Source organism: Lissotriton vulgaris, chromosome 6, assembly GCF_964263255.1.
Source record: "Lissotriton vulgaris chromosome 6, aLisVul1.2, whole genome shotgun sequence".
NCBI lineage: Eukaryota > Metazoa > Chordata > Amphibia > Caudata > Salamandridae > Lissotriton > Lissotriton vulgaris.
Genome location: NC_141694.1, coordinates 68,548,444 through 68,575,843, shown reverse-complemented (window position 1 = coordinate 68,575,843; position 27,400 = coordinate 68,548,444). Strand labels below are relative to the sequence as shown.

The 27,400-nt window shown below is 46.4% G+C and overlaps 1 pseudogene; it reads left to right on the top strand.

Moving 5' to 3' along the window:
• LOC147706799 (uncharacterized) overlaps positions 1-21,875 on the top strand; it is a 37,177-nt pseudogene extending 15,302 nt beyond the window's left edge.
• The last annotated feature ends 5,525 nt before the right edge of the window (positions 21,876-27,400 follow it).

Sequence of the window (27,400 nt, the reverse complement as noted above, 5' to 3'; positions counted from 1 at the left end):
AACAAGTTCGCGAAACTTGCGACCCGACAGGTAAGTTCGCAATTTGCGAAAGTGTACAAAACCCTCGCGAACTGGCAGAAACACGGGCGAACACAAAAAAAAAAAAATCCGCAAATTCGCGGGAATTCGCGGATTTTGCGGATTGCGAATCCGCAAATCCGCAAAATTCGCGAACGCGAGATCCGCAAAATTCGCTCATGCTTAGCTCAAACATGTTTTTGGAAAAAGTATACTTATTTTACTGGCTTTAATCGGTCCAATCCCTCCTCCTTTTATTTTAAAATGACAGATAAATCCATGTCCAAAGTTAGAGTTACCGATACTAAGTTATTATATTCGAAGTTCTTTCTAGACCAGCTGGCTGTTGGTGGCTACGAGTTGTGGAAGGAAACTATTGACCTTAAATCGGTTTGGGGTTCTAAAAGTTGGCAGGTACAAGGCACTGAGGCTTTGCACAGTGCATGTCTCATCCCAAATCATATGTTGTTTTTTAATTCTACCATCTCACAGACAACATGCTTTGGATTGGCTACTTCTAAAAAATTAAATACTTCTTCCTTCCCTGATTTCGAAGAATATTCAGGTTGGGAAAATTCTACAAAATTTTTGATTAGAGAATTGCAGACCCTTTTGCTAAATTCATCCTTTAACATATCCGATTTGGATCCAAAGGGTTGGTTGATGTGGCACAGAAGTGCTGATTCCTGCCAGCATCGTTTTCTGGGCCTGACTTAGGGTTTTACACAGGTCAGAGTAGATCCACGTTTTGAGAGTGACCATTCAGTTACCACTTATTCTGTAGGCAAATTGTGTCAGAATTGGCTCAAACACTCTACATTGGCGTCAGTAAAATTACATTTGTCTAGACTGACGGACGAGGTTGACTTAAATGATTTCATAAAAGGCCCGGCTAAAGGTAGATCTAAAATATGGATCTATGCCGTTTATAATGAACTCTGGAAAACATCACAGATTGAAGCGGCTACCCGCCTTAGGGCTATTGACCAAGTTGACTTGGAAAAAGTGCTTGCAGTTGTGGATAACAGTATTAACACCCTTTCCTCCTATATTTACACATTGGATAATATTGTGTCGTCTGTTGTTGAAATTGTACAAGATGAAGTGTCTGTTTTGTACCATGGTCAAAATCAATTGCGTTCTGTTATGCAGTTTGCGTGGACCTTGCAGTCGCTGAAAAATGGAAAAGTTCCTTGGACCTATGTTAATGTCACATCTCTGTTTGCACCTTTTAATCTAACCGAAAAACAACGTTTGCTTTCCATGAGAGATACTTCTTTTTCCACGTTACACATTGAACAATTAGAGTCTTTACCATTTTCAGTGGCAGAGGCCACAGCTGCAACGTGGCTAATCCACGGGTTGATTACTTTACCTTTTGCACTTTTCCAGTTTACAAATTGCATGAAGTATTTTGCGATAGGCAGGTACGAAACGCTAGGCACCTCCTACTTACATGAAGCCTGGTCACTCCCCTTCACTTATAGGTGTCTTAGAGATGGGAAAGAGGTTTATCTGAAAGGTGATGAGTGTACAGAAACGCCAGATCACTCATTGATGTGTAGACACATCCAATTGCATGGTTCTTGTAATCAGGACCGCCCTAATTTGGCATGTGTTTTGAAAGGTACACCAGTGCCTGCTATAGTCCCGACTTTCACCTTGTTGGCAAACGGGAGTTATTTACTTTTGAATATTGAGGATTGTTGTGGGTTATTGAAAGGCATAGCTTATGTTGTAACAATCAGTGAGCGTGTGGTTTGCTGTAAAAATGTGCTGTATCCACCCCCGCATGGGAACCTGGCTGTTTCCATCTGGCCGAGGATTCCCACCTTAAAGTTTTAGTTCAATAAGATGAGCAGAATAAGAGCCTTATTGTCACAGAAGGAAGTTGCCCTGACATCTGCTCGAGAAACATTTGTCCTTCACGTAGCTAACACCCGCAAAGAAGTGCATGCCTTGTTAAATACTGACCTTCCTTTACATTTTGGTGAGCTAATTCATACAATCTTTAAACCCGTCCTCCACTTCGGGCTGGCTCATTTTTTTAAAGTAGTAAGCAGTGGTCTAGTGACTTCTTTCCCAAAATATTTGGAGTCATTCCTGCTTTCTTCCACTTGATATTCTCCAGCCTATTTGGTGGACTTCCTGTTCTACTGGCGCTGGCTGCGGGTTTTTTTTTCTGTTTTGTTTCATTAAAAATGGATGCCCGTCCTGTGTTCGCAAACACGAGGGGGCAGTTAGCACTGTTTCGCAACAGGATGCTTGAATACTATAGTGTGCTGCCACTTGCCACCCTGAGTGCATCATATGGATTGTCGTTTCGATTTTCCTATTTCACCTGTGTCCAGCCTGTATTTCATTGCCTGAGCTGTGATTTCATGTGGGCCCTGGATTTGTGTCTCTGCAATTTGGTGTCTTCTGAAGTGGATTATGATCATCTCATGAGTCCCTTAGTTGCTCATGAATTGCTTTGTTCTGACGGAGGGATTATGGCCTTTGCAGCGATGCATGGAGTTCTGGGTCGTTGGAATATATTCGCAGCGGCGCAAGATTTCTTGGGACACAGCTTCATTGAGAACCCACTGAGTTGTCCTCTGATGGTACGAGACTCCGGTAATTGAAGAGCATCTATGTTCTTTCTCTCTATTAAATTGGATGGCTGAGTTGTTTTCGGACGATAACAGTGACTTCCTTTTGGAAGCGGTTGCTGCTTATTTTGCATACTCAGTTTTAGGCTAACTGCTATTGGGGCCTTTGATGTCATGATTTTTTTTCTTCTTCTCTCAAATTTTTTCCGAATTATGATGGACATTTTAGGTTTTGTTAAACCCTATTCATTTTAGCATAATACTATGCTTGCACCATTTGTGTTCTATGGACTAGTGACTATGCGGATTTCTTTGTTTCTTATAATATGTTTGCTTGTATTAGCTAAGATACTGCGCTTGAGAGCACTGCATTAGTGAATAAACATTTCAAATATGCACGTGTCCTCTTTTACTCCTGGTTCTGGATTGAAATGATTGTATAACGAAAGAGTGTTCATGTGTTCCACGTTACCTGAGGTGTACTAAGTTCATGTTCTGGTTGGTCTAAGCATTGGGAGTTTATGATAACCAATGAGACACTGTAGCTAGTTTGGTAGGGGATTTTTGGGTACTGAGGTGAGTTTTGGGACATCCTAATTCACTAAGGTTCCAAGCCTCTATGCACAGTTCTGTCTGAGCACGGAATCCCTGCGACAATACATACATTTATTATGTATGTAGCACTTCATAGCACTGATTAGGTGATACAATGCTGTAATTCGCCTTAAGTTCATGGACATGCCTTGGTTAATTGTTATAAGATTATTGGTGATATGGCGCCCTAAATGGATATGTATGTTGAACATAATCTCCAAAATAAGTTGTGACTCTAATATCATGGTCAAACTGTTATGACTACAAACAAATTGAGAAATCAAAGATCAATGTCAAATGTATATATTTTTAGTTTTTAACAATAGTATTAATGTTTAAAGTGTTGTAGTTTGCTATTCTTGTGTAATTATTTAATGTTTTATTCATTTCTTTGCTAACTGGGTTTATTTGATTATTTTAAAATAATCATGAAAGCACATAGACATATATACAGATACATCAGGACGAAATAAAAAGAGGTCAGCAAAAAAACAATAAATTAAAAATGTGTGTACTTCACATGCTATTAGCAAATAATTAGAGGATTAATACAAGAGATTTGGGCAGCATATGCAAAAAGCACAGTGCTTGTTTGTACTGATAAAATCCATAGAGGTTAAGCAGAGGTTTTAAAAGTCACTTTTTTGAAAGTTCAAAATATTGACAAATGACAAAGGGGTATATGTACAAGAACTGTTGCTAACTAGCGTTCACAGCCGTTTTCTTAACGTGGCCTAGCACCAAAAACTGTCACCCTCTTAGCGATATATTTACAATACGTCGCTACATGTTGATAGTTTCAGGTAGCCGCTGTGAAAACTGCCGCTAACACTAGCTTGAAGGCGATACAAATTCTGACGCCAGTGGTCGAAAACTGACGAAAAGCCTCTAGAGGCAGAAATAGCCCATGAGTTCTCCTCCAATGAAAAATAGGAAACAAAACCAATGAAATGCAGAATAGAGCAGCCAGGGCCAAGTGCAGCACAGATCAACAAACCCCACCAACAGCCAGGATGACCAGCCAGAGTCCCAGTGGAAGAGGACATTCAGGGCTTCAATCATGAAAAGAGGCACATAGCTGGGCAAAACCAGTAATGCATCACTTATCATTGCGCACTCCTTGCAACACCAAGGCATCCAAAACTTTGAAAGCGAGGACAGTCCCCAGGGACCGGAGGCCTCATTGGGCCTCCCTCTGGGACCCGGAGTGGGATACGGAGATGCTGTGGAGTTGCTGGACCATGGCGATAGACATTAAGGCGACAGCAATCCCCCTTACTGGGTGTTGAAGTCTGCCAGGTCGAATGGAGACACATTGCTGACCTGTGTGAGAAGACCGCCTGGTGCCCCTTGGAGCTGTGAATGGTAGAGGCGCTCCTGCCCACAAACGTAGGGAGATCTGCATCGCATATCATGTGCCACCACTACACCGGGGTGCACGGAGGGGATTAGCAGTGTTAGGCCACGTCTCTCTTCATCACAGTCTGGAGGATGTTACCTGAAAACACCAAGAAAACTGTTGTCAACGCCCTGATCACATCCAGATTAGACTATGGCAATGCTCTGTACCTGAGGGCAAATAAAGCTACTGTCCGCAGGTTACAGTCAGTACAGAATGCAGCAGCCAGACTACTCTGGAAAATTCCCATCACTACTCCAACTACCAAATACATTAGGAAACTACACTGGTTAAAAATTGAAAATCGGGTCAAATTCAAATCCCTATGTTTCATGCACAAGATTTCCACCAATACCGCCCCAAAATACCTACAAAGCCTGATGCGCCCCTACCGTCCCTCCAGATCTCTTCGGTCCTCTATGGCAAATAATTTTGAAATCCCAAAGATCAAGCTGTCACGCATGGGTGGCAAGTCCTTTTCTTTTCTAGGACCCACACTTTGGAATTCAATGCCACACACATTGCGGTCTGAACCAAGCTACATCAAATTCAGGAAAGCCCTAAAAACATGGCTATTCAACATCTAATTCCTGTAACCGCATTGACACTGGGATCTGTCGCGCCGGGAAACCCTTTGTTGGGTAGCTGTGCGCCATATAAATTCAAACAAATAAAATAAATAAATGTTTAGCTGGCAGGATGCTGTGGAGGTTGAGGCCCTTGAGCTGCTTCAAACTTGTGTTGTGGGAGCACTGCAACTTCACACCTAAGGGGGCCCTGTTGCATCACCTGCATCATGAGGTTCTCCTGCTGATTGGCGGCGACTGCTGTACCCATGCTTGTGAAACTACGCCTGGCTGAGGCTCCTGCTGGCTGAGTCATAGATTTCGAGAGAGTGCAGCAGATTGTGCCACGGTGTCAATGTCGAGGTGAGGACAACGCAGGACGCATAGTGGAGGAGACACGGGGTCGAGTTGGGCCCAGGCCTAGTACGTGTGGGTGGCAGCTCATCCGCTATGTCGGAAGAGTGTCACCCCACTGCTTCCAAGGAGTCCAAGAAGAGGAAACATGACATGATGATAACTTTCTGATGTACTTATGCTATGCATTCTTTGCGGGCGGGAGGGTGGGTGTTGCTGCTCTACTCACCGAGCAGGGCAGGGGCAGAGTGGTATGCCCACTCAAGTGCACAATGACTGCTGGTTCGGCCTTCTCAGGCCACCCAAAACAGTCATGCGCACATCCCTGTTCACAATGCAGGCTGCCTTACAGCCTGCACATGCCCACCCCTCTAGCGCCTGGCTGAACGCCTTGTCACGGCACTCAAGAACAATCACAACGCTGCATTGCCTATTGTGATTGGCTTAGGAGAGGGAGCCTGGCTAACTGCTTTCTGTTCCTGAAAGCAGACTCAGGAGAGCAGGAGTACAGAAGACACGGGACACGGCCTCAAGGTAAGAATTAAAAAATATATATATTTTTAACCCCCACTCACCCTAGCATCCCCGCCCCCTCCAGTGTCTTCTTCTGCATTTCGCGCCTCACAGCTGTCCAGTCCTCCCGCAGCACTACATAATGGCGTATAACTAGTGCTTCAAAGGCAAACCCATCTGCGGCCATCTGCCCCTGGACCATGCCCATAACAAGGACCCTACCTCCACCGATGGATCTCCAAATTCGCGGACACCCTGGCACCCCTCAAGAAAAGACCAGGCAACCAACACTCCAAGAAGGCCACTGGTTCACTCCCACCGTCCATTGGTCCAGCCCCACCTGCAGATGTCTCGAGAAAAGATGGAGACACAACATCAATCAACTCATTTCCTTTCACTACAGATGTACAACATAGCTGATTAATGCACTATTTTGTTGGAGGCTGCCCGCCCTTTCAACCAGCGATTAATTGGGGTTAGACTAATATAGTTCCACGCACATTCGTTACCAGCGCCAATAAAGACTAGTAATGCACCTCTATGAACATGAGTCCTGTTTTTAATATATGAACGCATCCATATATTATGTGTTCTTTAGGAGAAGGACGGTTACCCAATGAATGCCCTTTTAACAACATCACCTTAATTCAATTTAAATTAGCTAATATGTGACTGTATTTATAGTCATTGATATTGTGACAACTTTGTGTGAGGAATTCCATGCCATATTAGTTCATAATGACTTAATATTCAGTTACCTTAGATCAGCAAATCTATACTATAAACATATACATAGTACTGACAGATTTTGGTTGAAGAACATTTGAGTAAATAATGCTCCTATTCTCACTATAGATTCTTGATGTGCCTCAAAAATAGCTCATCTACCACAGTCCACTATGAGTCTGGACCTTACGATTAGGTTCCCAATTTACCAGTAAGTGACTTCAATGATTCACTTTGAGCATTGTGTTGGTGAAGGGATAGTGATTTCTATTTTTTACGCTATCACTTTCCTCCCTAACTAATCTGGTGACATTTTCTTGTTTTCTTTCTCTGGTGAATGAACACAGTTTCCATCTTTTTCACATCCCTGGTGTCTCACTTCTTCATTTTACATATCTTTTATTGATTTACAGTTCTTTGGATTATTCCATTTTTGTAAAGGTAATCAGTACACAAAATAACTTACGTCCTGAAGATGGTCTTACAGATGTTTTCCCTATAAAGACAGAAACGTGGACAATCAACCCCATTTTCTTTGTCATTATTGTCTCGAGAAAGTTTCATTGTATAGACAATGATGTTGTCCCTATTTAATATGTGAAATGGGTTGTGGCTTTAAGTATTTATGATAACAAGATTTCTATGATAGAATGTTCTTTTCAGTTGCTTTTGTACCCTTTTATATAACAACTGTTTGTATAAATCTTGACTTTTTGAAGTAGACACCTGTGCAGTATTGTTCTTTGACTGAATGTGTCTCAGTTTTCCGATTCATTCATTGTCTAAATCAAGCAATCTATTTCTAACATTTGTTTGTATCGAGCCACCAATCGGGCTTTGAAATGTATTTCAAAAGTGGCACATCTAGGCATATGCATGATCTTGTGAAGCCCTGTGCCACATTATAACTGCATCAGGTATGATGTGTCCAGGGCGGGCGTTCCCACACAACAAAGCCTCACAGGAGTGGCGCAGTGAAATACATAAGATTCCACTGCAACAATCGTAGGACGCCACTGCATCAGTACCATAAGCCTGCCTCATGGCAGACGTAAGGGTGATGCAGTGCCACAGGGATAGGCTGGCCCCCATGCATTTCTGGAGTTGCGTCATGCTTGTGACACAACTGCATATCTGTCATTAATTCGGACATGGAACGCGGTACAGTGAATATAGCGCATCCATGGTGTTGCATGAAGGGTGTAGTGAAAAGTGTGACAATGCTGTTTTGTCGCAGCAATGCAACACTTTTCATGAATGAGGTCCAGGAATGCGCCCTACCTTATTGATGGTGAGCATTTCTGCCCTATAGTTTTGCCACAGGGCATTGCAGCAAAATTCCTTCAGGCGCTGTCCAGCACCAAAACCTTCTGAAATGAGGCCCCAAGTGTTTGCACCATTTTTAAGACCAGCTATTTCTGGTCTTAAAAAACTGCCTCTAACTGGATTTATAGGCAGTTTTTTTGTCTTCTACCATACAAGGAATTCCTTGTAAATGTTGCGAAGTCAGGTTAGCAGCAGTTTTGTCACGGGAATGTCTACCTTGCATCTCATTCTCATTAAGTCCCGCTAACAGAAGTGCTGATCTTGAAAATTCACATTTACGCTGCAAAAGTGCCGCTAACTGCAGTTAGCGGCAACTTGTGAATAGGGAGATAAAGAAATAGCTGCTGCAACGTTAAAAGTGTGACGCTACGGGGGCGTTACGTTCTTGTACATATGCCCCAAAGTGTGCAAGGATTTGATCGGAAAAGTCATCTCATGGGCAAATCATTATCAAAATAGTATTGTATTGACCAAGGAGAAAACATAAATTACTTCTAATTGTCCCTAGACAAAAGTTGGTCATGTGCATTCTTTCCCATGAGTTCTTTACCAAACACAAGTAGAGTGCAACAGCAGCAGTTCGAACCATGGCATAATCCTGCAGTGTTGATTTCTCCATAGCCTTCCCTTCCCTGGCCATTTAAAAAAAAAAAAGACATGTCTAAAATGATCAGAGCTCCCAAATTGGCCTTTTCTATCATCCAAGGCAAAACAAACAAATCAGGTCTACCAATGGCTGTACGGAGATCCTTAATATATTTAAGTAAGGGGAGCACGAGTCCTCTGTGAGCAGCTTGTTACCCCTAAAGATAGCCAGCGTGACAAACTAAATTTAGTTAATGTTTTTAGATTTTGCATAGTTTTTGTTTATAACATTTGTTTGTGGACTTGGTTCATATTGATGTATTTAAAATATGTATTATTTAATTATAATTGTTTCTTTTGTAAATGTTATTGTAGTATTATGTGACGGATAATTTTTAGGCAGAGCATCAGCGCGCATGTGCTGTTTGTAAGAACTGCAGTAATCACTCAACCGAGTGTAATCCCACCTGTGTCCGGCCTGCTGCTTGCAATTGGTTCTATCCAGTGGTCGAAGTGGGGAAAAAAAGTAGGGGAACTGTGGGTGGAGAATCAGGGGGCGGGAATAACCGAAGATTGAATCGGTGGGCGGAGTCAGGGGTGTGGCTAGAAATAGCGAAACATACCAATTTTTAGTACGTTTAGCATTTCACTGACCAGTTTCACCGTATAACGTTATTTAATTAAAACAATGGATAAACATGTTTATTTGAGTTTTAATTCAAGAAAAAACAAACACTCATAGGGAATACAAGTTTATGTACAGCGTGTGAAATATAAGCAGGAACAACATGTTACCTTAATATTTTACTCTCATTGTTCAGAAATCCATGATTATTTTTTGTCTCAAACATTGAGGTCATGAATACAGGGCTCCTCCTGTACACATGTGTTAAGCAGGGCTCAGAAGAGAAAGGGACTCTTCAGGAGAATCTAGCCTCACAGAAACCCACAAAGGCTCCTTCACATTCATGTCAGTCAGCTAGCTGCTCAATCATAATATAGCAAAAAGAACAACTGCTGGACAGAAAGCAGAACAATATCATACATTCACCCCAGTACAGAGATCTGGGCCTAAATCCATTGTTTCTTTGCTCACCATGCCATTCCAGTTTGAATCCAGCCATATGCAAATCAGTCTTGATCCTGCACCCAATGGGAACAGTCCAGCCCGAACTGCCAGGCCAGGTTCTCCCTGGACTGGAAACAAGCATCCTAGGACCGGTTTCGGGCTATCAGCCCTGATAGCTTGACTCCAGTGGCATAGAGAGCATGGGACCCACGTCTGGGCATACCAGTCCCACTAGGGGTGACAAATGCAAACAGAACAATTGTTGGACAGAATGCAGAACAATGTCATACATTCACCCCAGTTCAGAGATCTGGGCTTAAATCCATCGTTTTTTGCTCACCATGCCATTCCAGTTTGGACCCAGCCATATGCAAATCAGTCTTGATCCTGCGCCCAATGGGAACTGTCCAGCCCGAACTGCCAAGCCATATGTAATCAAGAGTCCTTTCATTCGAGAAGTGAACACAAAGCAGTACCCACTGAACTAAGCACATAACATATTGCTCTTTGATATGCGTGGTACATTTTCTTTGCAGCAGGCATATTACCCCTCTGCACTACCTTAGATGAGTAAAACAGCCACCAGACAAAACATGCTCCCATCTCTCTCCAGCAGGTACATTGATCACCAAAGTTATCTTGGCACTTGTATTGTTGACCCAAACCTGCTGAATATACAAAGAACTTTGCAGTGTTTTTAAAACTCCTGCACTTGTACAAAACTGGTCCCCCAAAACTAAACTGCCCCCCTACCCTTCCAGTTGCCCTGGGTAACACCTGCTCCTGCCCTTTCACTGCTCCTGTCAAGTCAGTACTCCTGCTCGATCAACACTCCTGCTTTGTCAATTTCCCTGCCCCCTCCCTTCTCCTGGCCCGTCACTTCTTCTGGCCTGTCACTTTTCCTGCCCTGTTCACTGCTCCTGCCATGTTCACTGCTCCTGCCTTGTTCACTGCTCCTGCCCTGTTGACTGCTCTTGCCCTGTTCACTGCCCCTGCCCTGTTCACCGCTCCTGTTCGTTCACCGCTCCTGTCCGTTCACCGCTCCTGCCCAGTCACTGCTCCTGCTCATGCCTAATCACTGCTTCTGCCCGGTCACCTCTCCTGCCCTGTTGCCTCTCCTTCCCTGTCACTTCTCCTTCTCCGTCACTTCTCCTTCCCAGTCACTTCTCCTGTCCCGTCATTTCTCCTGTCCCGTCACTTCTCCTGTTCCGTCACTTCTCCTGTCCAGTCACTTTTCCTGCACCGTCACTTCTGCCCCGTTCACTGCTCCTGCTCCATTCACTACTCCTGCTCATTCACTGCTCCTGCCCCGTTCACTGCTCCTGCCCCCTTCACTGCTCCTGCCCCCTTCACTGCTCCTGCCCCGTTCACTGCTCCTGCCCCGTTCACTGCTCCTGCCCGGTTACCACTCCTACTCATGCCTAATCACCGCTCCTGCCCCATTACTTCTACTGCTTCATCACTTCTCCTGCCCAGTCACCTCTCCTGCCCCGTCACCTCTCCTGCCCATCACCTGAAACGAATGAATGAAATGAAATGAAAATGATTTTTATAGAGCGCACATAGTTGCCCTGAGGCGTCCAAGCGCTGAGACTGAGGTTATTGTCTAACAAGGCGAAAAGCCGGAGAAGGCTTTAAATAAGAATGTTTTTAATTGTTTCCGAAAAGATGTCAATTCCGTATTTGAACTTAGATGAAAGGGGAGAGCATTCCATAACTTAGCAACATTGAAGGAAAAGGAACGACCTCCTGCTCTGGTTCTTCTGACCTTGGGTACTACGGCCAAAAAGGCGTTGACTGATCGTAATTGTCTTCTGGGATGATACGGGGTAATTAAAGGGATGTTAATTTCTGGACCGGTTTCCCAAAAAGCCTGATGGGCAATGCATAAGTACTTGAAACTAATTCTGTCCTTAATGGGGAGCCAGTGCAATTTTTTCAGGCCGGGCTTAGCAGACGACCTGCGATGGATTTGCAGTAGTGTGCGAGCGGCGCAGTTTTGGATTACCTGCAGTTTCCGCAGAGTAAAGTCAGGAGCTCCTAGATAAAGGGCATTACCAAAATCCAGACGAGATTGGATCAAGCCCTGTATCCCCGTTTGTTTGGCTTCGAAAGGTAGTAGGGGAAGAATTTTCCTCAGGATTCTGAGTAGGCCAAATCAGAGAGCGGCTAGCCTAGTTGCCTGATAGTCAAACGTCAGGGGCTTGTCAAGCCAGATACCCAGACTCTTAATGGGATTCTTAGGTATTGGTGGCGGGCCTAGATTGAGGAGCCAAATAGAATTGATTAAAGCTGGAGCCGAACTACCCAGCAGCATGATCTCTGTCTTGTCTCCATTGAGCTTGAGACAAGACAGAGTCATCCAGCTTTTTACTTTCTCCAGGCAGCCCACCAGGTCCACCTTGGCTGAAGAGTCATCTTCCTGTGCCAGGGAGAGCACCAGCTGAGTATCGTCCGCATAGGTAACAATCTTAATACCATACGGACGGACGATCTCAGCCAGCGCTCTCATATAGACGTTAAATAGCGTTGGGCTCAAGGAAGAGCCCTGTGGGACTCCGCAGCCAAGGGGTTTACTGGAGGAGATATTATTTCCTTCATATACCTGGAAAGTTCTCTCACTAAGAAAGGACTTGAGCCATTCCAGCGCCCTACCCCTTATTCCAATATCACAGAGACGCTGCAGTAGGGTTTTACATGTCACCTCTCCTGCCCATCACATCACCTGCCCATCACAACACCTGCCTGTCATGTAACCTGCCTATCATGTCACCTGCCCGTCACTTCTTGTGCCCGGTCACCTCTCCTGCCCTGTTGCCTCTCCTTCCACGTCACCTCTCCTGCCCTGTCGCCTCTCCAGCCCCATCACTTCTCCTGCCCTGGCACTGCTCCTGCCCCGTCACTGCTCCTGCCCCGTTCACTACTCCTGCCCTGTTCACTGCTCCTTCCCTGTTCACTGCTCCTGCCCCGTTCACCGCTCCTACCCTGTTCACCGCTCCTATCCTTTCACCGCTCTTGTCCTTTCACCACTCCCGCCCGGGTACCGCTCTAGCTCATGCCCCATCACCTCTCCTGCCCCGTCACCTCTCCTGCCTGTCACCTCCCCTGCCCCGTCACTTCTCCTGCCTGTCAGTTCTCCTGCCTGGTCACCTCTTCTGCCCAGTCACCACTCCTGCCCAGTCACCTCTCCTTTGCTGTTGCCTCTCCTGCCCCATCACTGCTCCTGGCCCATCACTTTTCCTGCCTCGTCACATTTCCTACCCCGTCACTTTTTCTGCCCCATTACCGCTCCTGCCCATTCACTGCTCCTGCCCGTTCACTGCTCCTGTCTGGTCAGCACTCCTGCCCGATCACCGCTCCAGCCCCATCACTCCTTCTGTCCCATCACTTCTCCTGCCCCGTTCACTGCTCTTATCCATTCACTGCCCCTACCCGTTCACTGCTCCTGCCGGTTACTGCTCCTGTCCATGCCTAATCACCGCTCCTGCCCCATCACTTCTCCTGCCCCATCACCTATCCTGGCCCATTACCTCTCCTTTCCTGTCACCTCTCCTGTCCCGTCACTGCTCCTGACATGTCAACTCTCCTGCCCCGTCCTTACTCCTTTCCGTTACTTCTCCTGCCCGTCACTGCTCCTGCCAGTTCACTGCTCCTGTCTGGTCAGCACTCCTGCCCGATCACCGCTCCAGCCCTGTAGTGTAGTTCCTAGTTTCCCACTAGGCCCTGCGCATTGGAATAACATAAACAGTAGTATCGACGTAGAAGTGCGGATCTTCCAGGCCTCCACTGACTATGCTAAACTTAATTGGGTTTGTTACCAACTAGCTCAGAGGTCACTGGAAACTTTCTTCTCTGCATGGGAAGTGATCAGCTTCCCTGGCACAGACAAGAAGGGATTCAGCTTTCCAACAACCGTGCAACATGACAACTTTGCTCCTCAGATCAAGAGTCAATCTCTAGGGTCGTGTGAAACAATAGACATGTATTTCACTTAGTCAGGTTAGTGCAGTTTACTTTCACGATATGTAGAGAATAGAGAGATGGGCGTTTGTCAATAAAGGGTTAACATTTATTGAACAGTCTTTCTTCTCGTACAAGAGAAATGTATTGCCACAATTGCAACACTTGTTATGATAAAAAGTACGTACAGTAAGATAAGTATTGCAAGATAATACTGTAAAAGCATTGATATGGTTTCTTAGCCATACAATGGTTTAAAAGTAATAAAACATATATACATTCATATATACATTAGGCTAACATACTCAACTGGTGTTTCTAACTACGCCTACCCCAGTGCGCCTGACCTAAGCCTAACACGTGGAAGGGGAGTAAGTAAGTAGCTTTAAGTTAAGTTGGTTTTGCAAAGGTTTGCTTCAAGAATTCTCACTAAGGGTTTAGTCAACACCATACCTCTGAATAGAATGATGGAGGTCTGGTATCTTCTTCAGGGGGTCTCGGTATTCCAGTCACCCGCAAGGGTACACCAGAAACGCTGGAGCTGGATTTCTCAGCAAGAGAAAGGCAGCGTCTCTCTTCAGCGCGTCGAGGAGGAAGAGGGGGGACAGCGTCCGCGGGCAGTTGGCATCTGCTGGGCTTCTTCGCAGAGGGACGGCTGTTCAGCTCCTAAGCTCACCACACCATCGTTCGCGCTTTAGCAGCGATAATGGTATCAGCAGCTTCACCACCAAAGGGACAGCAGCAGCATCAGCGTACTGCATACAGCATACAACAGCAATGGGACACCAGCAATTGCTTAAGGCAACGTTGGTAGTATTTATACCTGACAGGTGCCTGGTTTGACGCAAGTTTGCTGGACATAAGACGTCAATTAAAGATGTCACTAGGAAGTGATAGCTATCAGTTGCTCATTAGAGTTCCATTACTAATCAAAACACAGCAAGCGGGGATTTCCAGGTTTGCTGAGTTTTTATCTTGTTGAAGAACTCGGAGTGTTAATCTAGGAATATCAGATAGTGACTTCTGCTCTGTCATTGCACTAATTGGTTGCAAAGGAAGTGGCAGAGAACTATTCTGGAATGTGGCTCTGTTCGTGTGAGGCCAGAGATGACTTTCTGAATATCGCACTTGAACGGTTATGCCAATATAGGGTTTCAGTTTCATTGACTTTTATTCGATTATCATTTCAATAATCATAAAAAGTACATAGTTTAAAAAGAGAAGAATTTTAACACATGATATAGAAAACACAGTATTAATAACATTTTTGAGTGGAAATAAAGAACTAGGGTTTAAAATACTGTTCAGTTCTCATTTAACTAGAAATGCTGCGACGTAATGTTAAGACTTCTTTAAGGAAGGTCGCTATAAATTTGGCTTCATGCATTGTCTTTAAAGATTGCAAATAAAGATATGCTGCATGCGTTTGTCTGTGACCACTGATTCGGAGAATCGGAATAATCCATTTTTTCCTTGATGTTTTATAATATTTGCAGAAGAGGACTACATGGATCGTAGTTTGTTTAGAAATTCCGTCACAGGGACAGTTCAGCAACTTTGGCGACCAGTTATTCGTTTCAGGGAATGTAACTAGACGAAAGAAAATGTTAAATCGAAGTCTTGTTAATAGATACCTTTCATAATTAGATAAAAAATACGTCAAATAAGGCTGTATGCATTTTCCAGTTTGTTGGGCGCCGATTTTTTCGTTTAATGGTTTGATAATCTCTGTCTGGTTCCGTAATTCCCTTAGGTGGTCCAGACACATTACCTTTAACTGCTTCCTGGAGATATCTTCTACTGAGGGTGGTTCTTCAAAGTAGGAAACGCGGTCCAAGTCTTTAAAGAAGTTGAATACGTAGGTTAACCATGGGATTTTACGCCAGTTTGTCAGAGCTAGGCAATCAGCGATGAGGGAGCGGGTTAAATGACATTCAGGCTTGCACCATATTCGATGCCACAAGAGAATGGGCTGACATCGAATGGTGTCAACAATATACTCCATGCCAAGCTCCCGATGTGAGGCTAATGTCGGCGAGCTTTGAGGGAGGGACAGGATGTACTTTACAAAGGAGTTTTCGGTGACCTGTAATTGGTCAATACGTCCGTAGCCCCAGATTCCAGCACCATAAGTAGCCACGCTATGACATTTTGCGTAGTATATAGTCAAAAGTTCAGATGGGGCTGGTTTCCCCAGTTTCCGTGAAAAAGATGTTAAGGCTGATGTAGCTCGACGAAAGTGAAGATTCCTGGCCTCAATTGCCTTCCGCCAATTCAATGCATCGTCCACTAGGATACCCAGGTATGGATAGACCTGGGTTTTTTCCAATTTGATGTTATCTACCACTATTGGTTTTGTGGTTTTGGTCCTGGGACCGAGGTGCATTGTAAAGGTTTACTTAATGTTTACTTTGAGGCCAAGTGGCTCCATAAATGCTGTGTACTTGTTGGTTTGGATCTGGAGTTGGTTTAGGGTCCGTGCTAGGATCACTGAGTCATCAGCATACAACAGCGTAGGTATCGGGCGATGATTTATCTGGGGGAGATCCTGGGCCCCTTCCAGCATAGCCTGTTCGAGTCCGTTCGTGTAAAGATTGAACAGGAAGGGAGCCAGGACACAGCCCTGTCTTACTCCCTTCGTTATCTGAAATGAACGTGACAGCTCGCCTCTAATGCCATATCGAACTCTGCCTTCAGCATTTGAATAGAGTTCTCGCAGGAATGTTGTTATCGGGGGATCCATGCCCAGGTCGCTTAGTATCTGCCAGAGTTTCGCGTGCTGGACGCAGTCAAATGCCGCACTTAGGTCGACATAGACGAGGAAGATGTTACCTCCTTTGGCGTGTGCATATTTACCAGTCAGTAAGACGAGATTCAGGGCCTGCTCCACAGTCCCAAGTCCCTTTTGGAAACCATATTGCAGATCGGTTAAGATGTTATTCTCCCGGGCCCAGGATTGTAAACGGTCCAGGAGTACCCGACCTGCAATTTTGCCCATTGAGTCCAGAAGGGAGATTGGTCTGTAACAAGCGGGGTCATTGCGGTCACCTTTTTTGAAAATGGGCAAAAGAATGGAAGTAGACCACGAGTGGTACAGGCCGATCTTAGTTACTGCTGACATGACCCGGGTGATTAGCTGCGACCAGAAATCCACGTCATGGAGAAACAGGTCCATTGGAACACCGTCAGGGCCTGGGGCTTTGCCGGGTTTGGAAGCCCTGATTGCCTTTATGATTTCATTTAGATGAAAATGAATCTTAATTGGGTAGATGTTACTTCTCCTTGGCTGAACCTCGTATGTTGTGTTTTCTGTTGCAGGGACTGGGGCTGTTCCAAAACTTTTGGCGAAGTGGGAGACCCAGTTTTCCTCTGAAATAGCCACATCAAGGTGTTCAATATCTGCGTTGTTGGCCAGGAAGGGCGATCTAATGATTTGCCAAAATGCAGTACTGTCTTTTCTTTGGGCACTGTCGTGAAGGCGCAGCCAGAGATCTTTTTTAATTAGGGAATAAATGGATTTATAGCCGAATAGGGGCATAAGGTCACAGTATCGATCAGGAACCTAGATAAACACGCAACAGCCCCATCACTTCTTCTGTCCCATCACTTCTCCTGCCCCGCTCACTGCTCTTATCCATTCACTGCCCCTATCCGTTCACTGCTCCTGATGGTTACCGCTCCTGCCCATGCCTAATCACCGCTCCTGCCCCATCACTTCTCCTACCCCATCACCTCTCCTGCCCCATCACCTCTCTTTTCCTGTCACCTCTCCTGTCCCGTCACTGCTCCTGACACGTCAACTCTCCTGCCCCGTCACTACTCCTTTCCGTTACTTCTCCTTTCTGTTACTTCTCCTGCCCGTTACATCTCCTGCCCGGTCACCTCTCCTGCCTTAGTACCTCTCCTTTCCTGTCACCTCTTCTGTCCGGACACTGCTCCTGCCCAGTTCACTCTGTGTACAACATTGACAAATTACACAAGGTGTCAAGTTCCACACAGTCCTCTGTCTGGGGAAATCTCCTCTGTGATCACCAACTCCGATCTCACTGGCACATGATATGCTAAAGGCAGAGGGCGGGCGCATTGTCATTTGAAAGGGGATAATCTGCCTCAATCGGAATGACAATGGAGCCTGGCCTCTGTCTGTGCGAGCTCAGGGAGGGGCTGCTGCAGTCTCTGGAGTTCAACAGAGAAGTGCAAGCACCCCATGGAATCTGAGTGAAAAAAGTTATTGTTTTTAAGTAGGACTATTCTTGCCGCCCCGGGATGCTTTTTTGAAAGTAAGGGAACGGACTGAAATAATTTTTAGAAGTAGGGGCACGCCAGGGGGGCAACTAGAGCCATATTTTGGGGGTGGCTGAAAAATATTTCGGGGAGGGCTAATTCTTCGAACCATAGACAGAGTAGCTGTAAGAAGGGTGAAAACACAACAAAAGCCTAATTTAAAAGTAAATGGTCTTTTAAAGACCTGTTAAGTACTTGGGTGCGGCTGCAATTAGATGGTCACCAGCTCGCAAAGCTGTGTCAGCCCGGGCTGACACACACAAGTGGGGCGGGGGGGCTGAAGCCCCGTGAGCCCAATGGGAGTCGCTGTGCCATTCCGTTCCCGCCCACTTCTACCACTGATTCTATCCAGCGACCCTTTAATTTCATTGCTACTTATTGGGTCATTTTCACATACATCATTTCCTGTTTAACTGCGAAGAGCACTGGTCAATTACAGTTACCTTACACTCATACGTTTTTGGGAGACTACTTGTTTATTTAATTACATACATGTGTGTGCTACAAACACTTTCACTTTAGTATTGCCGGCTGCATTTGTTTATGCAGGGGCGAGCTTTCACTTTAAGAATGGTTGCCGGACGCATTTGTTTGTTTATGCATTTTTATTAACAATTGTGGACATACTTTAGCAGCGCAATGCCCAACTCATGAGCGCCGTTCAGCTTTTTCTTTCACTGTTGTCTTTTCTTTGTTCCTCTACCCCTTCCCTTCCAATCAGTCTGCAGGCCCCAGCTTGGCCTAACTCACAGCAATGCAGCTGAGATGACAGGGGTACTACATGGAGGGCTGTGTTGCCCACCTCAGAGCAGGGGGTACTGCTGTCTCTACCTGCTCTGCGCAGCTGCCCTGTTTCTGAGGAGAACTACAGGAGGGACCTGGGGGTAATGTCCTATTACTTACCGGTAATCTTTATTACTTCGGGTCCCGTTGTCCTCGTCCCCTTCATACTAAAATGTGAGATTAGTCATCTCCAAGACAGAAAAAAGAAAGCAGGAATACTGGTACGCCCCTCCCTCTCCCTATAGAGAGTACATAAGGGTACAGTACCCAGCATGCCTCCTGAACCACCAAGCCCAAAGTGAGGGCCAGAAAGCCCGGGAGGGAGCGAGGGATGGTATGAAGGGGACGAGGATAACGGGATCCGGAGTAATGAAGATTACCGGTAAATAATAGGACATTACCCCCAGGTCCCTCCTGTCCTCGTCCCCTTCATACTAAAATGTGAGAATACCCAAGCAGTAACCGGCCATCATCAAACAAAAAACCACCAGGACACAGCAAAACAGCAATCCAGCAATTTATTGAAAAGAACAGCACAGTAGAAGGCAACCAAGGGGAATCAGGAACACACAGCCCTAAGAACCCCCAAACCAAAGTTAGTGTCATCCCCCAGAACATTCTGGATACGGTAATGTCTAACAAAGGTATTAGCCGAAGCCCAAGTGGCGGCCTGACAAATCTCAGAAAGGGACACACCACGACCTCCGCCCAGGAAGCAGCCATCCCCCGAGTAGAACGCCCCTGAACCCCAGCCGGGGGAGGAGAACCAGAAAGAGAATAGGCCAGAACAATAACCCGCTTCAACCAACGCCCAATGGAAGAAGAAGAAGCACAGCAACCCCTGGAGACAGCACCAAAGGAAACAAACAGGGAGTCAGAAAGCCGAAAATCACGGGTCCGATCCACATAGACCCATAAAGCCCGGCAAACATCCAGCAAGGACCATGGAAGGTCATCCTCGTCCACCTGAGCCGAATCCAAAGCCGGCAGGACCAGCTCCTGAGAGCGATGAAATTGGGGGGAAACCTTAGGAACAAAGGAGGAATCCAGACGAAGAACCACCCCATCAGCAGAGAAGGACAGAAAAGGCTCCCGAGCCATCAAAGCACCCAGCTCCCCCAGGCGACGAGCAGAAGTGATAGCCACCAAAAAAACAACCTTCAGGGTAACAAACTTCATATCAACCTCCTCCAAAGGCTCAAAGGGAGCCGCAACCAAAACCCTCAAAACCAAGGGAAGATCCCAGAGAGGAAAAGAAGGACGCACCACAGGGCGGGAATTCGCAAAACTGCGCAACAAACGAGAAACCAAACCATCAACATCAGGCAGGTTCCCCCAAGGAGCCCGAAAAACTCTGATAGCAGCCCACTGAGCCCGGAGAGTAGAGACAGACAAACGCTTCTCGAACCCATCCCAAAGGAACTGAAGCACATCCGGCAAAGGACAAACCAAGGGTGACAATGCCAAGCCAAGACACCAATGCTCAAAGTTACCCCAATGTCTACCATAGGACTGAAGGGTAGAAGGCTTCCGAGACCGCTGAATAGCCAAGGCTAAATGCTCCGGGAGACCCCTATTCCTCCACACCTGCCTCTCAACCGCCAAACCGACAGCCGAAGCCATCGCAGGGGCAACATCGGAGAGGACCGTAATTGAGATGGAGGGAAGGGGAAGAACCACGGACCCTGAACAGCCAACAGCATCAGAGTGGGAAACCAAGACCTGTGGGGCCAGAAAGGCCCCACCACCACCACCTCCCGATCCTCCATCAGTAGCCGAGACAGAAAGCGAGAAATCAGAACCAGAGGGGGAAAGGCGTAAAGTAGGCGTGAAGGCCACAGAAGGGACAGGGCATCCACCCCCCAAGACCCCTCCTAAGGAATCCGGTAGAAGAACCAGGGAAGCCTGGAAGCAAAGAGGTCCAGAAATGGAAGACCAAACCTCACGCACACCTGACGAAAGGCCACCTGAGTCAAGGCCAACTCCAGGGAGGCAGGAAAAAAACGACTGAGGGCATCCGCCACCCCATTGTCCACCCCCCGGACATGTACAGCCACCAGGGACAAAAGATGGCACTCCTCCCAGCAAAACAAGGGGGACACCACTGCGTTCAGGGACCGAGAATGGATACCGCCCCGGTGATTCAAACAGGCCACCGTCACCGAGTTGTCCGACCGAATCAACACAGGCTGGCTCACCAGAAGGAGCCGAACAGCCCGACACACAGCAGACAAGTCCCGCCAGTTCGAAAACCGACGACCCTCCAGGAGGGACCACCGACCCTGAAGGCACTCCGACCCCAAAGTTGCCCCCCAGCCCAGAGCGCTGGCATCCGTCGTAAGGAACACCGGAGGAGGACACTGCAGAGGCAAGCCCCTGTCCAGATTTGACGACAGAGACCACCAACGAACAGGAAGAATTGAAAGAGACGCAGGAACCAAAAGGGACAAGTCCCCCGACAAGGGATTCCACCAAGCCAGCAGGTAAGACCACAGAGGATGAAGATGGAAACGCGCCCAAGGCACCGTGAACACAGAGGCCGCCATTAGCCCCAGAAGGCGCAACCACAGACGGATTTTTTCGTCAAAAAGGAATCCCTGGACTACATATGCTTTTCTTCACACTCTTATCTTTCATACACCCAAATCTTTGGAGCAACACAGTTTTCAATATGTATCTTCTCTCTTGTGAAATCAAATCAGCAACCACAGACGGACCCAGAAGGAATGACCCTCCAGAAACCGATGAGCCAGGGAACACAGGTTCACAGCACGAGCCACCGGCAGGATGACCCGATTCAAATCCGTGCGGAAACGGGCCCCTATGAACTGCAAATCCTGAGACGGCAGAAGCTGGCATTTGGGGAGATTCAAAAGGAACCTGTGGTCCCTCAAGGCCGCACACACCAACCTCTGATCCCTCAACAACTGATCCGCGGAGGGAGCATGCAGGAGCCAATCATCCAGATATGGATAAACCATCATCCCCTGGAGGTGCAAGAAAGCCACCAAGGGGGGCACCGCCTTGGTAAACAGCCTTGGAGCCGACCTCAGGCCAAAGGGAAGAACCATGAACTGGTAATGCACCCCCAGAACCCAAAACCTTAGGAAAGGACGAGAAAGAGGATGGACAGGCACGTGATAATAGGCATCCTGGAGGTCCAGAGTGCAAATGAAATGACCCCGGAGAACCAGGGGAATCCCCCGCTGTAGGGTCTCCATTTTGAACGGAATCCGCATCACATACTTGTTCAGGGCTTTGAGATCCAGAACAAGACGAAATCCCCAGTCACCTTGGGCACCAGAAAAATGATGGAGTAAAACCCCCAACCCAGCTCCCCTGGAGGAACCACCTGCACCGCCCCCTTGTCCAACAGAGACTGGATCCCCAGAGACAGCTCCGTTCGTTTGGACGGTCAGGATGGCCAAGGAGTCGGACAGACCCCCGAGTCTGGAGGAGTGCTGGAAAACTCCACAAGGTACCCCAAGCGGATCACGTCCAGGACCCATAAGTCTGAACAGGAGGACATCCAGGCCGGAAGAAAGAACCGAAGACGACCTCCTACCAAGGATCCGACCTCGGACCCCAGATAGTCAGGAACGAGGTTTAGCAGGAGGGGACTTTGCCCTCTTGTCCCGACCCTGACCAGGCTGAAAACGACCACGGCCCCTGGAAAACTGCTTGCGAGAGGAGGGCCGAAAAAAAGGCTTAGGCTTAGAAGAAGCAGGAGCATCCAAGGACTGCTTGAAAGAGGAGGAATGCTTCTTCTCCTTGAAAAGCCGATGAAGCCTGCCCTCTAACTCCGCCCCAAACAACATGGAACCTTGAAAGGGCAAATGCAGCGCAGCAGACTTCTGGTCCGAATCCGTCTTCCAATACTTGAGGACCAAGTTCCTACGAGCAACAATGCAAGCACCCCCCGAGGGGGCAGAAGCACGCACCACATTGAAGGAAACGTCAGACAGAAACTCCACCTGGCGCTCAACGTGAGCCAGAATTTCAGAGCAGTCAGTGGCATTATCCATGGACCCATACAATGTCTTCAAGTCTGAAAGCAGAGACTCAGCAACATAAGTCCCGCAGATGCCAGCCCGCAGAGCCAGATGAGAGCCAGAATAAACCTTACGCAGGGAAGCGTCCACTCTCTTGTCCACAGGATCCCTCCCAATAGCATCCTCGGCCAAAGAAGTGCACCCCACGAGACTTGCCACAAAAGAATCCATAGGAACAGAGTCCGGCAAATCCTTTGCCATATCCTGAAGAGGATAGAGCTTAGCCATGAAGCGAGGAAGAAGAATACGATCCGGATCCTTCCACTCCCGGTCCTAAACCTCCTTGACACAAGGGTGGACAGGCATCACCACAGGAGCCGTGCACTGGAACTGGCGAAGCAAGGAACCTCCAGAAGTACCAGGGACATCATCAGCAGGGAACCCCATATTCGCCTTCACGTGGTCCAACAAGTCCGGCAACATATCCTTATCAACATATTTGCCCTTAACCACATCACTCTCCAAGCCACCATCCTCTGACCCAGAGGAAGAAGAAGAGGAAGACGGAGGCGGGGCACCACCGGACCAGGACTTAGATTTGGACTTGGATAGTTTATAAACTTGTAATAGTTAATAAAATGCACTATATTAAGGGAAGCATAAAAGTGCGTTAAAAGGATTTTCCAGTAGTGAAAATATTAAAAAGCTAGAACGCACTGAAACTTACTTAAACAATGTTGTGTAGTATGCGGTATATCCCAGTGCAAATAAACCCTGAACCTGATGAAAAATGACCTTACACAGTAGGGGAGGTTCGTATCGGTACACAACTGCATTATACTCCGGGAAGCATAAGTAAGACCCCAAGTTGCATCAGAAGTCAGCACGAAGAATAAAGTAAATATATTTAAAATGCAGTTGACGAAGCATACAAAGAATGTAGACCAGTGTCTGGGATTTGTGAGGGAAGTGTTAAGTGTGACAGCATGTGGTGAAAAGCAATCAATGTTTAGGTTGGGGCTCCTGCTCCCAGATGAACAAAAGATGGTGACACAGATAGTGATCCAAGTCCTTCCTGCCGGACTGTCAAACGGATTGCTTGAGGGGAGGTTTCCCCACAAGAAAAGAAATCATAGCATCTGTCTGCTGTTTCCCACTTTTGCCGACCAGAAGAACCATCAAGGATTATATTATTCAATTTTAAAACAAGTGTTGCTCTAGTGTACGCCATTTAATAAAGTATATACCGGCTGGGGAAGCGAGAGAGCAGTACTTCCTTACCGAGCTTACAAACCGAAGCACTTCTAAAATAACCAATAGATACTGTGCCTTATGATGGCGCCGTTCGCCCGGGATGAGTGAGAAGTCACCGCAGTATTGTAAACAATAAGATAAATACATTACTGTTAGGGAAAGTGGTTGCTGATGCAAATTAACTTCAGACACAAAATTATATCCATTGTGAGTAATAACGCGTAAACGGGTGTGAAAGTCCATGTAATCCCCATACGTGTATCCCCGTCCAATTACATCCTGGGACGAATGAAAATTCCAAACAGACACTCTGGGAAGTTTGTAGCTGCACAATAAAATGCATTACATTTTCGAAGAATGAAAGTATGTAAAAAAAAAATCATTTTCGTCGGTGATTTCGTGTATTGCTGTAGCGCTGGTAACACTAGATAGAAATTAGAATTCTGTAAATGCAGTATCGGAGGACAATGTTCCTTAAAAAAATGTAAGTGACAGCTGGTCCAACAGTTATAACATTAAGGAGCCGGTACGCACTGTAACTTAATTAAACACTGTTATATGTGAACGCGTAATCGCGTATTCTAGTGCAATTACATCTCGGGACTAGAATGTTCGGAGAAGTCCGTAGCTGGACACTTAAATAGATAATATTTGTAGTAGCATATACGTATGTTAAGGTGCAGTAAGACGTTCTTTAAAAAAGTAACAGAAATATGAAAAGAAATGTTTTATAGTAGGCAAAGCACAGTGTGTGTGTAATAGTGCGCTTACAGCCTGAGGCGTGTTCAAATTTAGCACAATTAGGCTGTGCGCTGAGTGGGAGGAGATGTGGGACGGAGAAGGGGGCGCGAGGGAAACAGAGTAGCAGGAGGCAACAGAAGTCTAATGAGGAGAGAAAATGTGCAAAATATGAAGGGGCAGATTTACAATAACTGGCGCATCCCCAGGGATGCGGCAGTTATTCTGCGCCGCAGTTCCACCACCCATGGCGCGCCACTTTTACAATGCGGCGCACCATGGGGCAAAAACGGCACAGATGCGTGACGCATCTGTGCCGTAAAGGTGGCGCATTGCTGGAGTTGCGTCGCAAGCGCCACGCAGCTCCAGCAAGGCTCAAGGGGGCAGATTTATGGTAACTGGCGCATCCCGAGGGATGCGCCAGCTAACATGCGCCACAGTGCGCCACAGCTCCGCCACCCATGGTGCGCCGCACTTATGATGCAGCGCACCATGGGGCAAAAATGGCACAGATGCGTGACGCATCTGTGCCGGAAATGTGGCGCATTGCTGGAGTTGCGTCTCAAGCGCGACGCAGCTCCAGCAATGCTCTGGGGGGGCCTATTCTTTCAATGCTGCCTCAAGCCTTACGCCTGCTTCAAGCAGGCGCAGGGTTTTGACGCAGCATTGCCCTGAAAGTGACTGAGTGAAATCTCATAGATTTCACTCAGCCACTTTCAAGAGGCGTTCCTGCGCAGGAACGCCCCCCCCTGCGCAGGAACGCCTCCTCATGGCGCAGTGCTGTACAACGTGACGCATCTCCTAGATGCGTAACGTTGTAAATAGGGCGCAGGGATGCGCCACGTTTCCGTGCCGTTGCGTCACGCAACGGCGGCGTAAACGTGGCGCAAGCCCTTCATAAATCTGCCCCAAGGTGCCCTATCTGTCCAATGCTGCGTCAAGCCTTATGCCTGCTTCAAGCAGGCACAGGGTTTTGACGCAGCATTGGCCTAAAAGTGACTGAGTGAAATCTCGTAGATTTCACTCAGCCACTTTTGCGAGGCGCACCTGCCCCGGAACGCCCACCCTGCGCCGGAACACCCACATGTGGCGCAGGGCTTCACAACGTGACGCATCTGCCTAGATCCGCAGATGAGAAGGCAATCCCAGCGCACGGGGAAACATGTGTTCTGCTGCCAGGAGTCAGAGTTACTATGCTAAAAATTCCACATTTAAAACACTCCCTACACAAATAAACACTGGATACACCAAAAAAATAAAACAGCTGATTCAGCCTTCTACGAAACATTCTTACTGTTCCATTTAAGTAATCTTTCGTAAATAAAGTAACTACTTTGAAATATATGCTGTCAGTTATGATCAGAAAATAAATGTGCTACCTAACAACTAGCCGTGCCGGCAGTCCTAGCTCTGTGACCCTTAAACATGGAGAGACAAAGCTGCCAACTGTGTTATTTGCTTCAAGAACAGTGGCGCGACTTCCTTGTGTTTCTGGACACCGGTTAAAAAACATCAAACAGGGGCCATTATACTATATATAGGACCATTGGAATTATGCGTTTGCTGAGCACTAAATTATGCGGCAAGGTTGACCAAATCATGCGTAAAAAAAAGGCAAATTATGCGGCACAACGCGCCACAATATTTGATTTCACATCAATAGTACCAATTGGACGACCAAATACAGAAATAACCAACTAAAATATAACCATTACACATAATTAAACGAAAAAAGCTACAGCTGCAAAATCACACAGTTCTAGTGCTCCTGGCTTTATTAAAGGGTAGAAAGGTGCCCAATGGAGCTAAACCTGCCTATAAATAAATCTTGTGATCTATAGCGCAACTCCGTAACAAGCAGTAAGTGTGTATATAGGCAATGCCAAACACAGCTTAGAAATATACTGCGGCAGTTAAAGACTCATGTTTGTTTCTGACGCACTCTGTGCAGTTCACGCGCTAACTCATCGATTCACAAAAAAATAAACAATTACAGTATGAACGCAAAGTGGGGTACAAATTGTGTCTGTAAATACGTGTTTCTTTCCATCAATCTCACCGGTTTAAACTGTGCGCAACTTCATAATATGGCAACGTGCACAATTAGGGGATTGAGTTCCAGAATTCTGGTATGAAATTGAGGCGACTGCTGACTGCACAAGTATCACAACCTCAGGGGTTTCCTTTTCTAAAAACCAAGCCCAACTGTTTAAATTACTAACTGGTAAAGTATAATGAACTAAATTGGATGAAAATGTAATTGTGTGTAAGTATCAGGAGCCTAACATTATCCCCTGGTCCTATTGTGCAGGTTGTAAACAAATAGGGTGAGACTATTTTAGTTTATCCTATTTTGTTTGCAGCTATCCCAAAACAAAATTAGTATTGTGAATGTAAAAAAAGCGTATTTGTTGCATTACGATTTAAACTTTGGTTTAAAAAAAGGTTGATTTTATGCAGTCTAGTGTGGCTGTGTGAATAAATCCTACTCTATTCGCATTTGTTTTGGAGAAAAAAAGGAGCCTGAAAAGTCTGCTGTAGTGTAAAATATTACCATGTTCCCTACTGCTGCGAAAGGAAACCAGGGCCAGCTAATTGAGTGGGGATAAGGCTTGTTGTAAAGATCCTAATCTTTTTGTCTGCAGCAT